Genomic DNA, 6,458 nt, shown 5'->3' with positions numbered 1-6,458 from the left:
AAAAAAAAAACAAATTAAAGTGAATTGAGGACTGTTTATGAACAGTGTCTGACTAACTTTTTTACCTTTTTGTTTATTAATAAAAAAAAAAAAAAAAAAGAGAAAACTTGTTTCCCTCTTCGAAAGGCATAGTGATCGGTCAAAAGAAGAGTCATTTCCGATCCGATTCCAATTGGATTGGATAGAATAGACCGGTATATGTTTTGTCCGGTTTCAATTCTTTGACAACACCATCCTTTGGATGGTATGGCTGAAAGATTTAAAAAAAAAAAAAAAAAAAAAGGGTTCCAATCCAAATTGTCACCAATAGAGAGTTGGAGTTGGCCATTACGTTGCTATGGTAATATTATGATGCATGTTTTTTGTTACTTGCTTTAATATATTGTGACTCACAAATATTGACAAATTTAAACTCTGATTGTAAATTAGGGTTTATTTGTTGAAGCCTATCCAAGAGTTTATTTTGTATAATGTAATTCAGGGTTTGGGTTTGTGTAACCCTACCTAAAATTATGTTTCTGCCCTTATTGACTTAGGTCAAAGGGAGAGTAATTTCTCAGATGATTTATTTGAAATTATTTGTTGATATTATGATGCATATTTATGTTGTTTGCTTTATATTATTGGTTCTATTGGTATGACTCGAACATGTGACCTTCGCGTTATTAGGTCAGACATATTATTGCTTTGAAATATGTTTTAACATGTAAATGTGTATGTATTGACAAATCATCATACTTTCCCTTGACGATTTTAACTTGAGACTTGTTCCACTGGGACGTGTGGTCGAACTTCACCCATTGACCCATGAACATTTATTTATTTATTTTTTAGGTTGGAGATCATGATTGATATTTAATTAAAGTGGGCATGTTCATGTATGTACATTAAAGATAGTCTTCGTGTATGATGTAAAGTGCGATGCTCCCTACTCAATAGATTGATGTAGTAGGACTTTTAAAGGATGTAATTATTTTTTTTTGAAAAATATAATTTTTTTTTGAGAAGCCTTATAAAGGGAAAGTGCCTCGCATTACATATCATATACTTACACTACCTCGACATGTCACTTTAAGTACTAATCGGGTTCCTATGTGGGACCCATGCGCATCCGTTTATATGACGTAGTTTTGTGGATTGGAGATACCTAATTCTCCTTGTATTTGTTCGAAATCGATTAAAATAATGTCCCTGACCCACACATGTGAGATTTGATTATAAGCTTAATTAGTGAAATTTTTTATCTTACCGTGTGTAGTGAGGAACCATTAATTTTAATTAGGGTTTCTGGAACAAATTCCTAATGTGCACCTAATGTTTACCTTGCACATTTTTGTGTGCAGTGATATGGTCACTAATCATGTTGTTGCGGACCTCACAAAGGGTGACAAATTGACTGGACCCAACTATGACATGTGGCATCAAAAGATTCAATATTTGCTCAATGAGCAAAACTATCTTTTGTATTTGACCAATGTTATGGACAAACCCACTGAGGGTACTATCGCTCAGCACCGTCATGATATGGAAGCCTATAATCAGTGCGTAGATAAGATCATAATACACGCTTTATTATGTTAAGCGTTATGTATAATGACTTGATTGGTGATTATGAGAAACACACTAAAGCTAAGTCCATGTGAGACCAACCAAATATTGACTTCAGAGGTACATCTACTACAAAGTTAAGGGGTATGACCTTGAAGTTTAAGATGTATAAGATGGATCCTAAGCACACTATGCCTGAACACCTTAGGGTGGTCAAGGACATGATTCAAAAGTTGAAAGATGCTGAGACCACTCTTACTGATAAACAGCAAGTTCAAGCTGTCATTAGGACATTACCCTATGCTTGAAATCCCATAAAGCTCGTTCTCACATACAATGATAGCATTAGAAATTTTACTGATGTTGCACAACATGTGGAACTTGAGGCGGAGCACCAAGAGGTGAACCGTATAACTGCCCTAGTCGCCCAGGGAGGCAAACACAAGTTCAAGCGCAAAAGACAGGGCAGCCCAAGAAATCAGGGTATGGCTTAAAACTAGGTGCCAAAAAAAGACAAGCCCGCCAAGCACAAAGGAGGCAAGCGTGGTGAAAAGAAAGATTTATCTAAAATCAAATGCTACAACTGCCAGAAGATGGGGCACTTCGTTCGTGATTACACTAAGCTGAAGCAGGTACCATTTCTATCCCACTCTCCATGTACATATGTTTGTACCCATGTTTTGGTTACCCATACACAGTCTGATTGGATTGTAGATATAGGAACAACAAAACATATAGAGTGAGATCGAGGGTGTTTTGTAGATTATCGCAGAATTCCGACCAAATGGCAGAATGGGTTCATGGGAAACAGTACCACCGTACAAGTGAAGTAGTTCGAGGAGTTGGTATTTATCAAATCAAGATGCGTACTAAACGCACCTTGCTTCTTCACGATGTGCTTTACGCACCGGATATTCAGCATAATCTACTTTCAATTTCTGCATTATTATCTTTAGGATATTCTTTCTATATTGACGTTTAGTGTTTTATTTGAGTGGTATTTTTGTTGGACGTGGATCATTACTTGATGGATTTTTTAAATTAGATTTAATTGATTCTGCTTCATCTGTTTCTTATGTAGTTAATACATGTAATAATTCTCAATCTATTATATGGCATGCTAAATTAGGACACATAGGGCGAGACAGGATGACTAGGTTAGCTAAAGAAGGCCTTTTAGGCCCACTCGCTAAGTCAACCTCCCTATGTGCGAGCCCTGTCTAGCAGGTAAGGCTCATCGGAAGCCTTTTGGAAAGGCAGTTCGAGCTACCTAGCCTTTAGAACTTATCGACTCAGATATTTACGGACCTATGAATGTAAAGTTATGCCATGGCACATCTTATTTTCTCATATTTATTGATGATTATTGGCGATAAGGTTATTTGTATCTGATCGCTCACCGCTACGAGGCATTAGATTGCTTCAAACACTTCGTGACAGAGGTTAAGAATCAATCAAGTAAAAGCTTAAAAACTCTACGTACTGACCGGGGATGCGAGTATCTATCCGACCAATTTAAAGAACTATGTGAGGAGAAGGGGATTCACAGGCAGTTAACCATTTCTCGCACTCTGTAGCAAAATGGCGTAGTTGAGAGGAGAAATAAGACACTCTTAGATATGGTTAGGTCGATGATGGTGCAAGCCAACCTTCCGATATCTTTCTGGGGGGATGCTCCTCTGACTGCTGCCTACATCCTTAATCGAGTGCCTTCACAGTCAGTTCCTTCGACCCCCTATGATTTATGGAAGGGCCAAAATCAATTTAGGGCACATGCGACCATGGGGATCGGCAGGTTATGTTCATAGTACCTCCCACAAGTTTGGGAAGCTTGGCCCTAGAGCTAGGAAACACATCTTTATAAGATATTACGAATGCTCGAAGGGTTACGTTATGTACTGTGAACATCTTGATGGAGGAATGACTGAGATAGAGTCATGAGATATCGACTTTATTGAGACAGATTTTCTTAGCATTGGTGACGCTACCAGGGATCTCAAACTCTTTGAAATAGAGGACGAGAAAAGCATCTCACTTATTCTTGGTAAGGGTGGGGAATTAACTCATCCTGTAATGGCCAGAGAAAGTAAGACTGATCATCAACCTAGTGGGAGTGTACCACTAGACTGTCATTAGGATTTCCTCGCGCGTAGGGGCACTCGTGGGCAAATTCCTCCTTGACGTTTTAAGATTAAAGGGAAAACTCTCATTTATGTTCCAAAGGATGAGGATGAGCCGGCCTCTTTGTGAGAGGCGCTTCCTCACCTGCTAAGGATAAGTGACAAGCTACTATGGAGGATGAACTGAATTCTATGAGTAAAAACTAGGTATGGTTAGCTGACCTACCTCTTGAGCGTAAGACCATTGGAAACAAATAGGTTTTAAAAGTCAAATATAAGGTAGATGGTTCAATTGACAAGTAGAAGGCACGCCTTGTGGCGAAGGGCTATACCAAAAAGGAGGATGTAGAATACGATGAGACTTTCTCCCTAGTGGTGAGAATTACCTCAATTTGCCTCATTCTAGCCATTGTCGTAAAATTGAATTTAGAGCTCTTTCAGATGGATGTTAAAACTGTATTTCTCAATGGAGAACTAGACGATGTGATCTTTATGGATCAACCAGTGGGTTTTGAGGCTAAAAGACAAAAGCGCAAAGTCTGTCATCTCAAACGTCTATATATGGCCTTAAACAATCGTCTAGGCAGTGGTACTTTAGATTTCATTATGCCATTACCTCTATTGGTTTTGAAATGATTGAAGAGGACCATTGTGTGTATGTGAAACGGTCTAAGGGAAGCTTCCTTATTCTATCCTTATATGTTGACAATATTCTATTGGTTGGGAATGACATGTAGATTGTCGCCACTAAAGAGTGGTTGTCCTCTACTTTTGAGATGAAAGTCATGGGTGAAGCCAACTTTATGTTAGACATCAAGATTATTAGGAATCACTATAGGAATATTCTTAGTTTGTCTCAAGAGACTTACATAAAGAAGATCCTTGAATGATTCTACATGGATAAGTCTAAATCTATTGACACTCCTATGGACAAGGCTTGTGTTTTGAGCCTTGACTAGTGCTCTAAGACTGATGAAGAGAAGAATCAAATGTCCAAAGTACCCTATGCAGCAGTAATAGAAAGTATGATGTATTCGATGATGTGTATGCGTCCAGATATATGTTTCGTAGCTGGCATGGTTAGTCGTTACCAGAGTAATCCAAGATAAACCATTGGCAAACAATGAAAAGAATCTTTCGATACCTTCGTGGGACCACTGATCTCACCCTCACCTATAGTGGTTCAGATTTGAAATTGAGAGGCTATAGTGATGCCGACTAAGCTAGTGATAGAGATGAATGTAAATCTACTTCGGGATATGCATTTGTCCTAGGAGGTGAGACCGTATCTTGGAGTAGCAAGAAGCAGACCTGCATCGCCCTATCCACGATGGAGTCTAAGTACATTGCGTGCTCGGCGACCATTCAAGAGGCCATTTGGTGAGGAGGTTCCTACAATACCTTAGCATTACCTCTCATTCAAGAGATACAGTGCTTGTACACTGTGATAGTACGACAGCTTTGGCATTCGCTAAGGACCCAAGTTCCATGGGAAAGCCAAATACATAGACATCAGATATCACTACATTCGAGAAATGGTTGCTCAAAGGGAAGTTGTCTTGAAGCATATCTCCACAAGTAACATAGTAGCTGATCCATTGACTAAGTCTATTGCTCGGGACATTTTCCTTACTCATGTTAGGAATCAGGGACTTAGACGTGGATGATTTGTATTTTGAGTTTTGGCATTTTCTTTAGACATTATTGTTATCACTATTTGATTTATATATGAGACATATAATTCTTTAGAGTGATTTATGTGTGTACACATTTATTTAGTAAATATGTCACTAGGCTTGAGTCGACCCAATCACACAGGTGATTCACTTTGGCACTTGGAAACAACGCGCAAGATGAGCCAAATTCACTTTGGTGCTTGAAGATAGCAAGCGAGATGAACAAACAACTTTTTAGCTAAGTGGCGCCTTATTTAGAGCTAAAATGAAACCTTTCTATAGTCGAACACAGAGATCCCACGTCTCAGTATAGCCTATTTATAGCTTAGTGTGAGAACTCAGGCAGACACCATGGGGCAATTGGGCTGATTTACTCAGGTTAGGCGCTTGCAAGCGTGACTGAACCCAAATTCATATGGTGTTCTTTTTATTTTATAAGTGACTTGCCCACCTTAGTTGGAGTTGCACTATAACATACATTTCATATTGTATGTGTTTTATTACAACCGTTTGTGAGAGTGACTGAATGGATCCTTTATTCGTCACAGTGTGAGCCGCTTTGATCAAAACTGAGTTGATCCTATGGATACCCTCTACTTGGGACCATGTCATGAAGAGGATGCCTAATTACGCTACGTTGACGTGCTCCTTAGGGTCATAGATGATGCCGTCCAGCTGGACACGATTGGGAAAGCGATTGAAAATAGTCGAATTGACATGTGGGCTTAGGAAAAACTATTCGAAATCGCACCATTGTTTTGTGGCTTATTGCCCAGGCAACTTGTCGTATTTATGTTTTGATGTAGTCATAAGCACATTGCATGTTTTTAAGGTCAACACTGCTCATCCTGAGGGATTGAAAGTGCTACACTTAGTGTAATTGGATTGTTTAGAGTACCCCAAATTATTTGTTAGTGATGTGCTATGTTGGTTAGATGAAAGCTTGATATAGCACTCCTACATTCATATTATCTCGTTCGGTCGCACACTCCATTTCCTATATGATGAGACACCTATGGTAGAGAGACTTCTAGAATGGACAATTGAGTATATCCGCCCTACGTGGGAGAGATGTTAATTAATATGGGATTAGACTGGGTTCCAACCCTGTTCC

Source organism: Macadamia integrifolia, chromosome 6 (assembly GCF_013358625.1).
Source record: "Macadamia integrifolia cultivar HAES 741 chromosome 6, SCU_Mint_v3, whole genome shotgun sequence".
NCBI classification, from domain to species: Eukaryota; Viridiplantae; Streptophyta; class Magnoliopsida; order Proteales; family Proteaceae; genus Macadamia; species Macadamia integrifolia.
Note: the sequence above shows the minus strand (reverse complement) of the source record.